At 45.7% G+C, this 18,934-nt stretch overlaps 7 pseudogenes; all 7 read left to right on the top strand.

Moving 5' to 3' along the window:
- Positions 1-1,429: 1,429 nt before the first annotated feature.
- LOC140113252 (5S ribosomal RNA) lies at positions 1,430-1,547 on the top strand (annotated as a pseudogene).
- A 642-nt stretch (positions 1,548-2,189) lies between these two features.
- Positions 2,190-2,307, top strand: LOC140113251 (5S ribosomal RNA; annotated as a pseudogene).
- Positions 2,308-2,949: 642 nt separating this feature from the next.
- On the top strand, positions 2,950-3,067 carry LOC140113249 (5S ribosomal RNA; annotated as a pseudogene).
- Positions 3,068-5,039: 1,972 nt separating this feature from the next.
- Positions 5,040-5,157, top strand: LOC140113248 (5S ribosomal RNA; annotated as a pseudogene).
- A 3,303-nt stretch (positions 5,158-8,460) lies between these two features.
- LOC140113247 (5S ribosomal RNA) lies at positions 8,461-8,578 on the top strand (annotated as a pseudogene).
- A 2,354-nt stretch (positions 8,579-10,932) lies between these two features.
- On the top strand, positions 10,933-11,050 carry LOC140113245 (5S ribosomal RNA; annotated as a pseudogene).
- A 5,205-nt stretch (positions 11,051-16,255) lies between these two features.
- LOC140113271 (5S ribosomal RNA) lies at positions 16,256-16,372 on the top strand (annotated as a pseudogene).
- Positions 16,373-18,934: the final 2,562 nt, after the last annotated feature.

Raw genomic sequence — 18,934 nt, 5'->3', positions numbered from 1 at the left:
GGGAATCCCAAGTTCTGTTGACCTTTTTGAACCTGAAAATTGTGTTAGTTTCCCTGTCAAAGATGGTAAAAGAAGGTTCAAATTGAACAGCTGCTGTCAACGGCCATTCTAAGCTGAATGTGCCTGCTCTCGTCAGATCGCAGCAGCAATGCAGCTTAAGGCTTGGCAAGTACCAGCATGGGAGACTGGCTGGGAATCCCAAGTTCCGTTGACCTTTTTGAACCTGAAAATTGTGTTAGTTTCTCTATGAGATAGTAAAAGAAGGTTCAAATTGAACAGCTGCTGTCAACGGCCATTCTAAGCTGAATGTGCCTGCTCTCGTCAGATCGCAGCAGCAATGCAGCTTAAGGCTTGGCAAGTACCAGCATGGGAGACTGGCTGGGAATCCCAAGTTCCGTTGACCTTTTTGAACCTGAAAATTGTGTTAGTTTCTCTGTCAAAAATGGTAAAAGAAGGTTCAAATTGAACAGCTGCTGTCAACGACCATTCTAAGCTGAATGTGCCTGCTCTCGTCAGATCGCAGCAGCAATGCAGCTTAAGGCTTGGCAAGTACCAGCATGGGAGACTGGCTGGGAATCCCAAGTTCCGTTGACCTTTTTGAACCTGAAAATTGTGTTAGTTTCTCTGTCAAAGATGGTAAAAGAAGGTTCAAATTGAACAGCTGCTGTCAACGGCCATTCTAAGCTGAATGTGCCTGCTCTCGTCAGATCGGAGCAGCAATGCAGCTTAAGGCTTGGCAAGTACCAGCATGGGAGACTGGCTGGGAATCCCAAGTTCCGTTGACCTTTTTGAACCTGAAAATTGTGTTAGTTTCTCTGTCAAAGATGGTAAAAGAAGGTTCGAATTGAACAACTGCTGTCAACGGCCATTCTAAGCTGAATGTGCCTGCTCTCGTCAGATCGCAGCAGCAATGCAGCTTAAGGCTTGGCAAGTACCAGCATGGGAGACTGGCTGGGAATCCCAAGTTCCGTTGACCTTTTTGAACCTGAAAATTGTGTTAGTTTCCCTGTCAAAGATAGTAAAAGAAGGTTCAAATTGAACAGCTGCTGTCAATGGCCATTATAAGCTGAATGTGCCTGCTCTCATCAGATCGCAGCAGCAATGCAGCTTAAGGCTTGGCAAGTACCAGCATGGGAGACTGGCTGGGAATCCCAAGTTCCGTTGAACTTTTTGAACCTGAAAATTTGTTTTAGTTTCTCTATGAGATAGTAAAAGAAGGTTCAAATTGAACAGCTACTTTCAACGGCCATTCTAAGCTGAATGTGCCTGCTCTCGTCAGATCGCTGCAGCAATGCAGCTTAAGGCTTGGCGAGTACCAGCATGGGAGACTGGCTGGGAATCCAAAGTTCTGTTGACCTTTTTGAACCTGAAAATTGTATTAGTTTCTCTGTTAAAGATGGTAAAAGAAGGTTCAAATTGAACAGCTGCTGTCAACGGCCATTCTAAGCTGAATGTGCCTGCTCTCGTCAGATCGCAGCAGCAATGCAGCTTAAGGCTTGGCAAGTACCAGCATGGGAGACTGTCTGGGAATCCCAAGTTCCGTTGACCTTTTTGAATCTGAAAATTGTGTTAGTTTCTCTGTCAAAGATGGTAAAAGAAGGTTCAAATTGAACAGCTGCTGTCAACGGCCATTCTAAGCTGAATGTGCCTGCTCTCGTCAGATCGCAGCAGAAATGCAGCTTAAGGCTTGGCAAGTACCAGCATGGGAGACTGGCTGGGAATCCCAAGTTCCGTTGACCTTTTTGAACCTGAAAATTGTGTTAGTTTCTCTATGAGATAGTAAAAGAAGGTTCAAATTGAACAGCTGCTGTCAACGGCCATTCTAAGCTGAATGTGCCTGCTCTCGTCAGATCGCAGCAGCAATGCAGCTTAAGGCTTGGCAAGTACCAGCATGGGAGACTGGCTGGGAATCCCAAGTTCCGTTGACCTTTTTGAACCTGAAAATTGTGTTAGTTTCTCTATGAGATAGTAAAAGAAGGTTCAAATTGAACAGCTGCTGTCAACGGCCATTCTAAGCTGAATGTGCCTGCTCTCGTCAGATCGCAGCAGCAATGCAGCTTAAGGCTTGGCGAGTACCAGCACGGGAGACTGGCTGGGAATCCCAAGTTCTGTTGACCTTTTTGAACCTGAAAATTGTATTAGTTTCTCTGTTAAAGATGGTAAAAGAAGGTTCAAATTGAACAGCTGCTGTCAACGGCCATTCTAAGCTGAATGTGCCTGCTCTCGTCAGATCGCAGCAGCAATGCAGCTTAAGGCTTGGCAAGTACCAGCATGGGAGACTGTCTGGGAATCCCAAGTTCCGTTGACCTTTTTGAATCTGAAAATTGTGTTAGTTTCTCTGTCAAAGATGGTAAAAGAAGGTTCAAATTGAACAGCTGCTGTCAACGGCCATTCTAAGCTGAATGTGCCTGCTCTCGTCAGATCGCAGCAGAAATGCAGCTTAAGGCTTGGCAAGTACCAGCATGGGAGACTGGCTGGGAATCCCAAGTTCCGTTGACCTTTTTGAACCTGAAAATTGTGTTAGTTTCTCTATGAGATAGTAAAAGAAGGTTCAAATTGAACAGCTGCTGTCAACGGCCATTCTAAGCTGAATGTGCCTGCTCTCGTCAGATCGCAGCAGCAATGCAGCTTAAGGCTTGGCAAGTACCAGCATGGGAGACTGGCTGGGAATCCCAAGTTCTGTTGACCTTTTTGAACCTGAAAATTGTGTTAGTTTCTCTGTCAAAGATGGTAAAAGAAGGTTCAAATTGAACAGCTGCTGTCAACGACCATTCTAAGCTGAATGTGCCTGCTCTCGTCAGATCGCAGCAGCAATGCAGCTTAAGGCTTGGCAAGTACCAGCATGGGAGACTGGCTGGGAATCCCAAGTTCCGTTGACCTTCTTGAACCTGAAAATTATGTTAGTTTCTCTATGAGATAGTAAAAGAAGGTTCAAATTGAACAGCTGCTGTCAACGGCCATTCTAAGCTGAATGTGCCTGCTCTCGTCAGATCGCAGCAGCAATGCAGCTTAAGGCTTGGCAAGTACCAGCATGGGAGACTGTCTGGGAATCCCAAGTTCCGTTGACCTTATTGAACCTGAAAATTGTATTAGTTTCTCTGTCAAAGATGGTAAAAGAAGGTTCAAATTGAACAGCTGCTGTCAACTGCCATTCTAAGCTGAATGTGCCTGCTCTCGTCAGATTGCAGCAGCAATGCAGCTTAAGGCTTGGCAAGTACCAGCATGGGAGACTGGCTGGGAATCCCAAGTTCCGTTGACCTTTTTGAACCTGAAAATTGTGTTAGTTTCTCTATGAGATAGTAAAAGAAGGTTCACATTGAACAGCTGCTGTCAACGGCCATTCTAAGCTGAATGTGCCTGCTCTCGTCAGATCGCAGCAGCAATGCAGCTTAAGGCTTGGCAAGTACCAGCATGGGAGACTGGCTGGGAATCCCAAGTTCTGTTGACCTTTTTGAACCTGAAAATTGTGTTAGTTTCCCTGTCAAAGATGGTAAAAGAAGGTTCAAATTGAACAGCTGCTGTCAACGGCCATTCTAAGCTGAATGTGCCTGCTCTCGTCAGATCGCAGCAGCAATGCAGCTTAAGGCTTGGCAAGTACCAGCATGGGAGACTGGCTGGGAATCCCAAGTTCCGTTGACCTTTTTGAACCTGAAAATTGTGTTAGTTTCTCTATAAAAATAGTAAAAGAAGGTTCAAATTGAACAGCTGCTGTCAACGGCCATTCTAAGCTGAATGTGCCTGCTCTCGTCAGATCGCAGCAGCAATGCAGCTTAAGGCTTGGCAAGTACCAGCATGGGAGACTGGCTGGGAATCCCAAGTTCCGTTGACATTTTTGAACCTGAAAATTGTGTTAGTTTCTCTATGAGATAGTAAAAGAAGGTTCAAATTGAACAGCTGCTGTCAACGGCCATTCTAAGCTGAATGTGCCTGCTCTCGTCAGATCGCAGCAGCAATGCAGCTTAAGGCTTGGCAAGTACCAGCATGGGAGACTGGCTGGGAATCCCAAGTTCCGTTGACCTTTTTGAACCTGAAAATTGTATTAGTTTCTCTGTCAAAGATGGTAAAAGAAGGTTCAAATTGAACAGCTGCTGTCAACTGCCATTCTAAGCTGAATGTGCCTGCTCTCGTCAGATTGCAGCAGCAATGCAGCTTAAGGCTTGGCAAGTACCAGCATGGGAGACTGGCTGGGAATCCCAAGTTCCGTTGACCTTTTTGAACCTGAAAATTGTGTTAGTTTCTCTATGAGATAGTAAAAGAAGGTTCACATTGAACAGCTGCTGTCAACGGCCATTCTAAGCTGAATGTGCCTGCTCTCGTCAGATCGCAGCAGCAATGCAGCTTAAGGCTTGGCAAGTACCAGCATGGGAGACTGGCTGGGAATCCCAAGTTCTGTTGACCTTTTTGAACCTGAAAATTGTGTTAGTTTCCCTGTCAAAGATGGTAAAAGAAGGTTCAAATTGAACAGCTGCTGTCAACGGCCATTCTAAGCTGAATGTGCCTGCTCTCGTCAGATCGCAGCAGCAATGCAGCTTAAGGCTTGGCAAGTACCAGCATGGGAGACTGGCTGGGAATCCCAAGTTCCGTTGACCTTTTTGAACCTGAAAATTGTGTTAGTTTCTCTATGAGATAGTAAAAGAAGGTTCAAATTGAACAGCTGCTGTCAACGGCCATTCTAAGCTGAATGTGCCTGCTCTCGTCAGATTGCAGCAGCAATGCAGCTTAAGGCTTGGCAAGTACCAGCATGGGAGACTGGCTGGGAATCCCAAGTTCCGTTGACCTTTTTGAACCTGAAAATTGTGTTAGTTTCTCTGTCAAAAATGGTAAAAGAAGGTTCAAATTGAACAGCTGCTGTCAACGACCATTCTAAGCTGAATGTGCCTGCTCTCGTCAGATCGCAGCAGCAATGCAGCTTAAGGCTTGGCAAGTACCAGCATGGGAGACTGGCTGGGAATCCCAAGTTCCGTTGACCTTTTTGAACCTGAAAATTATGTTAGTTTCTCTATGAGATAGTAAAAGAAGGTTCAAATTGAACAGCTGCTGTCAACGGCCATTCTAAGCTGAATGTGCCTGCTCTCGTCAGATCGCAGCAGCAATGCAGCTTAAGGCTTGGCAAGTACCAGCATGGGAGACTGTCTGGGAATCCCAAGTTCCGTTGACCTTTTTGAACCTGAAAATTGTATTAGTTTCTCTGTCAAAGATGGTAAAAGAAGGTTCAAATTGAACAGCTGCTGTCAACTGCCATTCTAAGCTGAATGTGCCTGCTCTCGTCAGATTGCAGCAGCAATGCAGCTTAAGGCTTGGCAAGTACCAGCATGGGAGACTGGCTGGGAATCCCAAGTTCCGTTGACCTTTTTGAACCTGAAAATTGTGTTAGTTTCTCTATGAGATAGTAAAAGAAGGTTCACATTGAACAGCTGCTGTCAACGGCCATTCTAAGCTGAATGTGCCTGCTCTCGTCAGATCGCAGCAGCAATGCAGCTTAAGGCTTGGCAAGTACCAGCATGGGAGACTGGCTGGGAATCCCAAGTTCCGTTGACCTTTTTGAACCTGAAAATTGTGTTAGTTTCTCTATGAGATAGTAAAAGAAGGTTCAAATTGAACAGCTGCTGTCAACGGCCATTCTAAGCTGAATGTGCCTGCTCTCGTCAGATCGCAGCAGCAATGCAGCTTAAGGCTTGGCAAGTACCAGCATGGGAGACTGGCTGGGAATCCCAAGTTCCGTTGACCTTTTTGAACTTGAAAATTGTATTAGTTTCTCTGTCAAAGATGGTAAAAGAAGGTTCAAATTGAACAGCTGCTGTCAACGGCCATTCTAAGCAGAATGTGCCTGCTCTCGTCAGATCGCAGCAGCAATGCAGCTTAAGGCTTGGCAAGTACCAGCATGGGAGACTGGCTGGGAATCCCAAGTTCCGTTGACCTTTTTGAACCTGAAAATTGTGTTAGTTTCTCTATAAAAATAGTAAAAGAAGGTTCAAATTGAACAGCTGCTGTCAACGGCCATTCTAAGCTGAATGTGCCTGCTCTCGTCAGATCGCAGCAGCAATGCAGCTTAAGGCTTGGCAAGTACCAGCATGGGAGACTGGCTGGGAATCCCAAGTTCCGTTGACATTTTTGAACCTGAAAATTGTGTTAGTTTCTCTATGAGATAGTAAAAGAAGGTTCAAATTGAACAGCTGCTGTCAACGGCCATTCTAAGCTGAATGTGCCTGCTCTCGTCAGATCGCAGCAGCAATGCAGCTTAAGGCTTGGCAAGTACCAGCATGGGAGACTGGCTGGGAATCCCAAGTTCCGTTGACCTTTTTGAACCTGAAAATTGTGTTAGTTTCTCTGTCAAAGATGGTAAAAGAAGGTTCAAATTGAACAGCTGCTGTCAACGGCCATTCTAAGCTGAATGTGCCTGCTCTCGTCAGATCGCAGCAGCAATGCAGCTTAAGGCTTGGCAAGTACCAGCATGGGAGACTGGCTGGGAATCCCAAGTTCCGTTGACCTTTTTGAACCTGAAAATTGTGTTAGTTTCTCTATGAGATAGTAAAAGAAGGTTCAAATTGAACAGCTGCTGTCAACGGCCATTCTAAGCTGAATGTGCCTGCTCTCGTCAGATCGCAGCAGCAATGCAGCTTAAGGCTTGGCAAGTACCAGCATGGGAGACTGGCTGGGAATCCCAAGTTCCGTTGACCTTTTTGAACTTGAAAATTGTATTAGTTTCTCTGTCAAAGATGGTAAAAGAAGGTTCAAATTGAACAGCTGCTGTCAACTGCCATTCTAAGCTGAATGTGCCTGCTCTCGTCAGATTGCAGCAGCAATGCAGCTTAAGGCTTGGCAAGTACCAGCATGGGAGACTGGCTGGGAATCCCAAGTTCCGTTGACCTTTTTGAACCTGAAAATTGTGTTAGTTTCTCTATGAGATAGTAAAAGAAGGTTCACATTGAACAGCTGCTGTCAACGGCCATTCTAAGCTGAATGTGCCTGCTCTCGTCAGATCGCAGCAGCAATGCAGCTTAAGGCTTGGCAAGTACCAGCATGGGAGACTGGCTGGGAATCCCAAGTTCTGTTGACCTTTTTGAACCTGAAAATTGTGTTAGTTTCCCTGTCAAAGATGGTAAAAGAAGGTTCAAATTGAACAGCTGCTGTCAACGGCCATTCTAAGCTGAATGTGCCTGCTCTCGTCAGATCGCAGCAGCAATGCAGCTTAAGGCTTGGCAAGTACCAGCATGGGAGACTGGCTGGGAATCCCAAGTTCCGTTGACCTTTTTGAACCTGAAAATTGTATTAGTTTCTCTGTCAAAGATGGTAAAAGAAGGTTCAAATTGAACAGCTGCTGTCAACTGCCATTCTAAGCTGAATGTGCCTGCTCTCGTCAGATTGCAGCAGCAATGCAGCTTAAGGCTTGGCAAGTACCAGCATGGGAGACTGGCTGGGAATCCCAAGTTCCGTTGACCTTTTTGAACCTGAAAATTGTATTAGTTTCTCTGTCAAAGATGGTAAAAGAAGGTTCAAATTGACCAGCTGCTGTCAACTGCCATTCTAAGCTGAATGTGCCTGCTCTCGTCAGATTGCAGCAGCAATGCAGCTTAAGGCTTGGCAAGTACCAGCATGGGAGACTGGCTGGGAATCCCAAGTTCCGTTGACCTTTTTGAACCTGAAAATTGTGTTAGTTTCTCTATGAGATAGTAAAAGAAGGTTCACATTGAACAGCTGCTGTCAACGGCCATTCTAAGCTGAATGTGCCTGCTCTCGTCAGATCGCAGCAGCAATGCAGCTTAAGGCTTGGCAAGTACCAGCATGGGAGACTGGCTGGGAATCCCAAGTTCTGTTGACCTTTTTGAACCTGAAAATTGTGTTAGTTTCCCTGTCAAAGATGGTAAAAGAAGGTTCAAATTGAACAGCTGCTGTCAACGGCCTTTCTAAGCTGAATGTGCCTGCTCTCGTCAGATCGCAGCAGCAATGCAGCTTAAGGCTTGGCAAGTACCAGCATGGGAGACTGGCTGGGAATCCCAAGTTCCGTTGACCTTTTTGAACCTGAAAATTGTGTTAGTTTCTCTATGAGATAGTAAAAGAAGGTTCAAATTGAACAGCTGCTGTCAACGGCCATTCTAAGCTGAATGTGCCTGCTCTCGTCAGATCGCAGCAGCAATGCAGCTTAAGGCTTGGCAAGTACCAGCATGGGAGACTGGCTGGGAATCCCAAGTTCTGTTGACCTTTTTGAACCTGAAAATTGTGTTAGTTTCTCTGTCAAAGATGGTAAAAGAAGGTTCAAATTGAACAGCTGCTGTCAACAACCATTCTAAGCTGAATGTGCCTGCTCTCGTCAGATCGCAGCAGCAATGCAGCTTAAGGCTTGGCAAGTACCAGCATGGGAGACTGGCTGGGAATCCCAAGTTCCGTTGACCTTTTTGAACCTGAAAATTATGTTAGTTTCTCTATGAGATAGTAAAAGAAGGTTCAAATTGAACAGCTGCTGTCAACGGCCATTCTAAGCTGAATGTGCCTGCTCTCGTCAGATCGCAGCAGCAATGCAGCTTAAGGCTTGGCAAGTACCAGCATGGGAGACTGTCTGGGAATCCCAAGTTCCGTTGACCTTTTTGAACCTGAAAATTGTATTAGTTTCTCTGTCAAAGATGGTAAAAGAAGGTTCAAATTGAACAGCTGCTGTCAACTGCCATTCTAAGCTGAATGTGCCTGCTCTCGTCAGATTGCAGCAGCAATGCAGCTTAAGGCTTGGCAAGTACCAGCATGGGAGACTGGCTGGGAATCCCAAGTTCCTTTGACCTTTTTGAACCTGAAAATTGTGTTAGTTTCTCTATAAAAATAGTAAAAGAAGGTTCAAATTGAACAGCTGCTGTCAACGGCCATTCTAAGCTGAATGTGCCTGCTCTCGTCAGATCGCAGCAGCAATGCAGCTTAAGGCTTGGCAAGTACCAGCATGGGAGACTGGCTGGGAATCCCAAGTTCCGTTGACATTTTTGAACCTGAAAATTGTGTTAGTTTCTCTATGAGATAGTAAAAGAAGGTTCAAATTGAACAACTGCTGTCAACGGCCATTCTAAGCTGAATGTGCCTGCTCTCGTCAGATCGCAGCAGCAATGCAGCTTAAGGCTTGGCAAGTACCAGCATGGGAGACTGGCTGGGAATCCCAAGTTCCGTTGACCTTTTTGAACCTGAAAATTGTATTAGTTTCTCTGTCAAAGATGGTAAAAGAAGGTTCAAATTGAACAGCTGCTGTCAACTGCCATTCTAAGCTGAATGTGCCTGCTCTCGTCAGATTGCAGCAGCAATGCAGCTTAAGGCTTGGCAAGTACCAGCATGGGAGACTGGCTGGGAATCCCAAGTTCCGTTGACCTTTTTGAACCTGAAAATTGTGTTAGTTTCTCTATGAGATAGTAAAAGAAGGTTCACATTGAACAGCTGCTGTCAACGGCCATTCTAAGCTGAATGTGCCTGCTCTCGTCAGTTCGCAGCAGCAATGCAGCTTAAGTCTTGGCAAGTACCAGCATGGGAGACTGGCTGGGAATCCCAAGTTCTGTTGACCTTTTTGAACCTGAAAATTGTGTTAGTTTCCCTGTCAAAGATGGTAAAAGAAGGTTCAAATTGAACAGCTGCTGTCAACGGCCATTCTAAGCTGAATGTGCCTGCTCTCGTCAGATCGCAGCAGCAATGCAGCTTAAGGCTTGGCAAGTACCAGCATGGGAGACTGGCTGGGAATCCCAAGTTCCGTTGACCTTTTTGAACCTGAAAATTGTGTTAGTTTCTCTATGAGATAGTAAAAGAAGGTTCAAATTGAACAGCTGCTGTCAACGGCCATTCTAAGCTGAATGTGCCTGCTCTCGTCAGATCGCAGCAGCAATGCAGCTTAAGGCTTGGCAAGTACCAGCATGGGAGACTGGCTGGGAATCCCAAGTTCCGTTGACCTTTTTGAACCTGAAAATTGTGTTAGTTTCTCTATGAGATAGTAAAAGAAGGTTCAAATTGAACAGCTGCTGTCAACGGCCATTCTAAGCTGAATGTGCCTGCTCTCGTCAGATCGCAGCAGCAATGCAGCTTAAGGCTTGGCAAGTACCAGCATGGGAGACTGGCTGGGAATCCCAAGTTCCGTTGACCTTTTTGAACCTGAAAATTGTGTTAGTTTCTCTGTCAAAGATGGTAAAAGAAGGTTCAAATTGAACAGCTGCTGTCAACGGCCATTCTAAGCTGAATGTGCCTGCTCTCGTCAGTTCGGAGCAGCAATGCAGCTTAAGGCTTTGCAAGTACCAGCATGGGAGACTGGCTGGGAATCCCAAGTTCCGTTGACCTTTTTGAACCTGAAAATTGTGTTAGTTTCTCTGTCAAAGATGGTAAAAGAAGGTTCGAATTGAACAACTGCTGTCAACGGCCATTCTAAGCTGAATGTGCCTGCTCTCGTCAGATCGCAGCAGCAATGCAGCTTAAGGCTTGGCAAGTACCAGCATGGGAGACTGGCTGGGAATCCCAAGTTCCGTTGACCTTTTTGAACCTGAAAATTGTGTTAGTTTCCCTGTCAAAGATAGTAAAAGAAGGTTCAAATTGAACAGCTGCTGTCAATGGCCATTATAAGCTGAATGTGCCTGCTCTCATCAGATCGCAGCAGCAATGCAGCTTAAGGCTTGGCAAGTACCAGCATGGGAGACTGGCTGGGAATCCCAAGTTGCGTTGAACTTTTTGAACCTGAAAATTGTGTTAGTTTCTCTATGAGATAGTAAAAGAAGGTTCAAATTGAACAGCTACTTTCAACGGCCATTCTAAGCTGAATGTGCCTGCTCTCGTCAGATCGCTGCAGCAATGCAGCTTAAGGCTTGGCGAGTACCAGCATGGGAGACTGGCTGGGAATCCAAAGTTCTGTTGACCTTTTTGAACCTGAAAATTGTATTAGTTTCTCTGTTAAAGATGGTAAAAGAAGGTTCAAATTGAACAGCTGCTGTCAACGGCCATTCTAAGCTGAATGTGCCTGCTCTCGTCAGATCGCAGCAGCAATGCAGCTTAAGGCTTGGCAAGTACCAGCATGGGAGACTGTCTGGGAATCCCAAGTTCCGTTGACCTTTTTGAATCTGAAAATTGTGTTAGTTTCTCTGTCAAAGATGGTAAAAGAAGGTTCAAATTGAACAGCTGCTGTCAACGGCCATTCTAAGCTGAATGTGCCTGCTCTCGTCAGATCGCAGCAGAAATGCAGCTTAAGGCTTGGCAAGTACCAGCATGGGAGACTGGCTGGGAATCCCAAGTTCCGTTGACCTTTTTGAACCTGAAAATTGTGTTAGTTTCTCTATGAGATAGTAAAAGAAGGTTCAAATTGAACAGCTGCTGTCAACGGCCATTCTAAGGTGAATGTGCCTGCTCTCGTCAGATCGCAGCAGCAATGCAGCTTAAGGCTTGGCAAGTACCAGCATGGGAGACTGGCTGGGAATCCCAAGTTCCGTTGACCTTTTTGAACCTGAAAATTGTGTTAGTTTCTCTGTCAAAGATGGTAAAAGAAGGTTCAAATTGAACAGCTGCTGTCAACGGCCATTCTAAGCTGAATGTGCCTGCTCTCGTCAGATCGCAGCAGCAATGCAGCTTAAGGCTTGGCGAGTACCAGCATGGGAGACTGGCTGGGAATCCCAAGTTCCGTTGACCTTTTTGAACCTGAAAATTGTGTTAGTTTCTCTATGAGATAGTAAAAGAAGGTTCACATTGAACAGCTGCTGTCAACGGCCATTCTAAGCTGAATGTGCCTGCTCTCGTCAGATCGCAGCAGCAATGCAGCTTAAGGCTTGGCAAGTACCAGCATGGGAGACTGGCTGGGAATCCCAAGTTCTGTTGACCTTTTTGAACCTGAAAATTGTGTTAGTTTCCCTGTCAAAGATGGTAAAAGAAGGTTCAAATTGAACAGCTGCTGTCAACGGCCATTCTAAGCTGAATGTGCCTGCTCTCGTCAGATCGCAGCAGCAATGCAGCTTAAGGCTTGGCAAGTACCAGCATGGGAGACTGGCTGGGAATCCCAAGTTCCGTTGACCTTTTTGAACCTGAAAATTGTGTTAGTTTCTCTATGAGATAGTAAAAGAAGGTTCAAATTGAACAGCTGCTGTCAACGGCCATTCTAAGCTGAATGTGCCTGCTCTCGTCAGATCGCAGCAGCAATGCAGCTTAAGGCTCGGCAAGTACCAGCATGGGAGACTGGCTGGGAATCCCAAGTTCCGTTGACCTTTTTGAACCTGAAAATTGTGTTAGTTTCTCTATGAGATAGTAAAAGAAGGTTCAAATTGAACAGCTGCTGTCAACGGCCATTCTAAGCTGAATGTGCCTGCTCTCGTCAGATCGCAGCAGCAATGCAGCTTAAGGCTTGGCAAGTACCAGCATGGGAGACTGGCTGGGAATCCCAAGTTCCGTTGACCTTTTTGAACCTGAAAATTGTGTTAGTTTCTCTGTCAAAGATGGTAAAAGAAGGTTCAAATTGAACAGCTGCTGTCAACGGCCATTCTAAGCTGAATGTGCCTGCTCTCGTCAGATCGGAGCAGCAATGCAGCTTAAGGCTTGGCAAGTACCAGCATGGGAGACTGGCTGGGAATCCCAAGTTCCGTTGACCTTTTTGAACCTGAAAATTGTGTTAGTTTCTCTATGAGATAGTAAAAGAAGGTTCAAATTGAACAGCTGCTGTCAACGGCCATTCTAAGCTGAATGTGCCTGCTCTCGTCAGATCGCAGCAGCAATGCAGCTTAAGGCTTGGCAAGTACCAGCATGGGAGACTGGCTGGGAATCCCAAGTTCCGTTGACCTTTTTGAACCTGAAAATTGTGTTAGTTTCTCTATGAGATAGTAAAAGAAGGTTCAAATTGAACAGCTGCTGTCAACGGCCATTCTAAGCTGAATGTGCCTGCTCTCGTCAGATCGCAGCAGCAATGCAGCTTAAGGCTTGGCAAGTACCAGCATGGGAGACTGGCTGGGAATCCCAAGTTCCGTTGACCTTTTTGAACCTGAAAATTGTGTTAGTTTCTCTGTCAAAGATGGTAAAAGAAGGTTCAAATTGAACAGCTGCTGTCAACGGCCATTCTAAGCTGAATGTGCCTGCTCTCGTCAGATCAGAGCAGCAATGCAGCTTAAGGCTTGGCAAGTACCAGCATGGGAGACTGGCTGGGAATCCCAAGTTCCGTTGACCTTTTTGAACCTGAAAATTGTGTTAGTTTCTCTGTCAAAGATGGTAAAAGAAGGTTCGAATTGAACAACTGCTGTCAATGGCCATTCTAAGCTGAATGTGCCTGCTCTCGTCAGATCGCAGCAGCAATGCAGCTTAAGGCTTGGCAAGTACCAGCATGGGAGACTGGCTGGGAATCCCAAGTTCCGTTGACCTTTTTGAACCTGAAAATTGTGTTAGTTTCCCTGTCAAAGATAGTAAAAGAAGGTTCAAATTGAACAGCTGCTGTCAATGGCCATTATAAGCTGAATGTGCCTGCTCTCATCAGATCGCAGCAGCAATGCAGCTTAAGGCTTGGCAAGTACCAGCATGGGAGACTGGCTGGGAATCCCAAGTTCCGTTGAACTTTTTGAACCTGAAAATTGTGTTAGTTTCTCTATGAGATAGTAAAAGAAGGTTCAAATTGAACAGCTACTTTCAACGGCCATTCTAAGCTGAATGTGCCTGCTCTCGTCAGATCGCTGCAGCAATGCAGCTTAAGGCTTGGCAAGTACCAGCATGGGAGACTGGCTGGGAATCCCAAGTTCCGTTGACCTTTTTGAATCTGAAAATTTTGTTAGTTTCTCTGTCAAAGATGGTAAAAGAAGGTTCTAATTGAACAGCTGCTGTCAACGGCCATTCTAAGCTGAATGTGCCTGCTCTCGTCAGATCGCAGCAGCAATGCAGCTTAAGGCTTGGCAAGTACCAGCATGGGAGACTGGCTGGGAATCCCAAGTTCCGTTGACCTTTTTGAACCTGAAAATTGTGTTAGTTTCTCTATGAGATAGTAAAAGAAGGTTCAAATTGAACAGCTGCTGTCAACGGCCATTCTAAGCTGAATGTGCCTGCTCTCGTCAGATCGCAGCAGCAATGCAGCTTAAGGCTTGGCAAGTACCAGCATGGGAGACTGGCTGGGAATCCCAAGTTCCGTTGACCTTTTTGAACCTGAAAATTGTATTAGTTTCTCTGTCAAAGATGGTAAAAGAAGGTTCAAATTGAACAGCTGCTGTCAACTGCCATTCTAAGCTGAATGTGCCTGCTCTCGTCAGATTGCAGCAGCAATGCAGCTTAAGGCTTGGCAAGTACCAGCATGGGAGACTGGCTGGGAATCCCAAGTTCCGTTGACCTTTTTGAACCTGAAAATTGTGTTAGTTTCTCTATGAGATAGTAAAAGAAGGTTCACATTGAACAGCTGCTGTCAACGGCCATTCTAAGCTGAATGTGCCTGCTCTCGTCAGATCGCAGCAGCAATGCAGCTTAAGGCTTGGCAAGTACCAGCATGGGAGACTGGCTGGGAATCCCAAGTTCTGTTGACCTTTTTGAACCTGAAAATTGTGTTAGTTTCCCTGTCAAAGATGGTAAAAGAAGGTTCAAATTGAACAGCTGCTGTCAACGGCCATTCTAAGCTGAATGTGCCTGCTCTCGTCAGATCGCAGCAGCAATGCAGCTTAAGGCTTGGCAAGTACCAGCATGGGAGACTGGCTGGGAATCCCAAGTTCCGTTGACCTTTTTGAACCTGAAAATTGTATTAGTTTCTCTGTCAAAGATGGTAAAAGAAGGTTCAAATTGAACAGCTGCTGTCAACTGCCATTCTAAGCTGAATGTGCCTGCTCTCGTCAGATTGCAGCAGCAATGCAGCTTAAGGCTTGGCAAGTACCAGCATGGGAGACTGGCTGGGAATCCCAAGTTCCGTTGACCTTTTTGAACCTGAAAATTGTATTAGTTTCTCTGTCAAAGATGGTAAAAGAAGGTTCAAATTGAACAGCTGCTGTCAACTGCCATTCTAAGCTGAATGTGCCTGCTCTCGTCAGATTGCAGCAGCAATGCAGCTTAAGGCTTGGCAAGTACCAGCATGGGAGACTGGCTGGGAATCCCAAGTTCCGTTGACCTTTTTGAACCTGAAAATTGTGTTAGTTTCTCTATGAGATAGTAAAAGAAGGTTCACATTGAACAGCTGCTGTCAACGGCCATTCTAAGCTGAATGTGCCTGCTCTCGTCAGATCGCAGCAGCAATGCAGCTTAAGGCTTGGCAAGTACCAGCATGGGAGACTGGCTGGGAATCCCAAGTTCTGTTGACCTTTTTGAACCTGAAAATTGTGTTAGTTTCCCTGTCAAAGATGGTAAAAGAAGGTTCAAATTGAACAGCTGCTGTCAACGGCCTTTCTAAGCTGAATGTGCCTGCTCTCGTCAGATCGCAGCAGCAATGCAGCTTAAGGCTTGGCAAGTACCAGCATGGGAGACTGGCTGGGAATCCCAAGTTCCGTTGACCTTTTTGAACCTGAAAATTGTGTTAGTTTCTCTATGAGATAGTAAAAGAAGGTTCAAATTGAACAGCTGCTGTCAACGGCCATTCTAAGCTGAATGTGCCTGCTCTCGTCAGATCGCAGCAGCAATGCAGCTTAAGGCTTGGCAAGTACCAGCATGGGAGACTGGCTGGGAATCCCAAGTTCCGTTGACCTTTTTGAATCTGAAAATTGTGTTAGTTTCTCTGTCAAAGATGGTAAAAGAAGGTTCAAATTGAACAGCTGCTGTCAACGGCCATTCTAAGCTGAATGTGCCTGCTCTCGTCAGATCGCAGCAGAAATGCAGCTTAAGGCTTGGCAAGTACCAGCATGGGAGACTGGCTGGGAATCCCAAGTTCCGTTGACCTTTTTGAACCTGAAAATTGTGTTAGTTTCTCTATGAGATAGTAAAAGAAGGTTCAAATTGAACAGCTGCTGTCAACGGCCATTCTAAGCTGAATGTGCCTGCTCTCGTCAGATCGCAGCAGCAATGCAGCTTAAGGCTTGGCAAGTACCAGCATGGGAGACTGGCTGGGAATCCCAAGTTCTGTTGACCTTTTTGAACCTGAAAATTGTGTTAGTTTCTCTGTCAAAGATGGTAAAAGAAGGTTCAAATTGAACAGCTGCTGTCAACAACCATTCTAAGCTGAATGTGCCTGCTCTCGTCAGATCGCAGCAGCAATGCAGCTTAAGGCTTGGCAAGTACCAGCATGGGAGACTGGCTGGGAATCCCAAGTTCCGTTGACCTTTTTGAACCTGAAAATTATGTTAGTTTCTCTATGAGATAGTAAAAGAAGGTTCAAATTGAACAGCTGCTGTCAACGGCCATTCTAAGCTGAATGTGCCTGCTCTCGTCAGATCGCAGCAGCAATGCAGCTTAAGGCTTGGCAAGTACCAGCATGGGAGACTGTCTGGGAATCCCAAGTTCCGTTGACCTTTTTGAACCTGAAAATTGTATTAGTTTCTCTGTCAAAGATGGTAAAAGAAGGTTCAAATTGAACAGCTGCTGTCAACTGCCATTCTAAGCTGAATGTGCCTGCTCTCGTCAGATTGCAGCAGCAATGCAGCTTAAGGCTTGGCAAGTACCAGCATGGGAGACTGGCTGGGAATCCCAAGTTCCTTTGACCTTTTTGAACCTGAAAATTGTGTTAGTTTCTCTATAAAAATAGTAAAAGAAGGTTCAAATTGAACAGCTGCTGTCAACGGCCATTCTAAGCTGAATGTGCCTGCTCTCGTCAGATCGCAGCAGCAATGCAGCTTAAGGCTTGGCAAGTACCAGCATGGGAGACTGGCTGGGAATCCCAAGTTCCGTTGACATTTTTGAACCTGAAAATTGTGTTAGTTTCTCTATGAGATAGTAAAAGAAGGTTCAAATTGAACAACTGCTGTCAACGGCCATTCTAAGCTGAATGTGCCTGCTCTCGTCAGATCGCAGCAGCAATGCAGCTTAAGGCTTGGCAAGTACCAGCATGGGAGACTGGCTGGGAATCCCAAGTTCCGTTGACCTTTTTGAACCTGAAAATTGTATTAGTTTCTCTGTCAAAGATGGTAAAAGAAGGTTCAAATTGAACAGCTGCTGTCAACTGCCATTCTAAGCTGAATGTGCCTGCTCTCGTCAGATTGCAGCAGCAATGCAGCTTAAGGCTTGGCAAGTACCAGCATGGGAGACTGGCTGGGAATCCCAAGTTCCGTTGACCTTTTTGAACCTGAAAATTGTGTTAGTTTCTCTATGAGATAGTAAAAGAAGGTTCACATTGAACAGCTGCTGTCAACGGCCATTCTAAGCTGAATGTGCCTGCTCTCGTCAGATCGCAGCAGCAATGCAGCTTAAGGCTTGGCAAGTACCAGCATGGGAGACTGGCTGGGAATCCCAAGTTCTGTTGACCTTTTTGAACCTGAAAATTGTGTTAGTTTCCCTGTCAAAGATGGTAAAAGAAGGTTCAAATTGAACAGCTGCTGTCAACGGCCATTCTAAGCTGAATGTGCCTGCTCTCGTCAGATCGCAGCAGCAATGCAGCTTAAGGCTTGGCAAGTACCAGCATGGGAGACTGGCTGGGAATCCCAAGTTCCGTTGACCTTTTTGAACCTGAAAATTGTATTAGTTTCTCTGTCAAAGATGGTAAAAGAAGGTTCAAATTGAACAGCTGCTGTCAACTGCCATTCTAAGCTGAATGTGCCTGCTCTCGTCAGATTGCAGCAGCAATGCAGCTTAAGGCTTGGCAAGTACCAGCATGGGAGACTGGCTGGGAATCCCAAGTTCCGTTGACCTTTTTGAACCTGAAAATTGTATTAGTTTCTCTGTCAAAGATGGTAAAAGAAGGTTCAAATTGAACAGCTGCTGTCAACTGCCATTCTAAGCTGAATGTGCCTGCTCTCGTCAGATTGCAGCAGCAATGCAGCTTAAGGCTTGGCAAGTACCAGCATGGGAGACTGGCTGGGAATCCCAAGTTCCGTTGACCTTTTTGAACCTGAAAATTGTGTTAGTTTCTCTATGAGATAGTAAAAGAAGGTTCACATTGAACAGCTGCTGTCAACGGCCATTCTAAGCTGAATGTGCCTGCTCTCGTCAGATCGCAGCAGCAATGCAGCTTAAGGCTTGGCAAGTACCAGCATGGGAGACTGGCTGGGAATCCCAAGTTCTGTTGACCTTTTTGAACCTGAAAATTGTGTTAGTTTCCCTGTCAAAGATGGTAAAAGAAGGTTCAAATTGAACAGCTGCTGTCAACGGCCTTTCTAAGCTGAATGTGCCTGCTCTCGTCAGATCGCAGCAGCAATGCAGCTTAAGGCTTGGCAAGTACCAGCATGGGAGACTGGCTGGGAATCCCAAGTTCCGTTGACCTTTTTGAACCTGAAAATTGTGTTAGTTTCTCTATGAGATAGTAAAAGAAGGTTCAAATTGAACAGCTGCTGTCAACGGCCATTCTAAGCTGAATGTGCCTGCTCTCGTCAGATCGCAGCAGCAATGCAGCTTAAGGCTTGGCAAGTACCAGCATGGGAGACTGGCTGGGAATCCCAAGTTCCGTTGACCTTTTTGAATCTGAAAATTGTGTTAGTTTCTCTGTCAAAGATGGTAAAAGAAGGTTCAAATTGAACAGCTGCTGTCAACGGCCATTCTAAGCTGAATGTGCCTGCTCTCGTCAGATCGCAGCAGAAATGCAGCTTAAGGCTTGGCAAGTACCAGCATGGGAGACTGGCTGGGAATCCCAAGTTCCGTTGACCTTTTTGAACCTGAAAATTGTGTTAGTTTCTCTATGAGATAGTAAAAGAAGGTTCAAATTGAACAGCTGCTGTCAACGGCCATTCTAAGCTGAATGTGCCTGCTCTCGTCAGATCGCAGCAGCAATGCAGCTTAAGGCTTGGCAAGTACCAGCATGGGAGACTGGCTGGGAATCCCAAGTTCTGTTGACCTTTTTGAACCTGAAAATTGTGTTAGTTTCTCTGTCAAAGATGGTAAAAGAAGGTTCAAATTGAACAGCTGCTGTCAACAACCATTCTAA

This window comes from Engystomops pustulosus, chromosome 1, assembly GCF_040894005.1.
Source record: "Engystomops pustulosus chromosome 1, aEngPut4.maternal, whole genome shotgun sequence".
NCBI classification, from domain to species: Eukaryota; Metazoa; Chordata; class Amphibia; order Anura; family Leptodactylidae; genus Engystomops; species Engystomops pustulosus.
The sequence above is the reverse complement of the archived record's forward strand: the minus strand, read 5'-3'. Positions and strand labels throughout refer to the sequence as shown.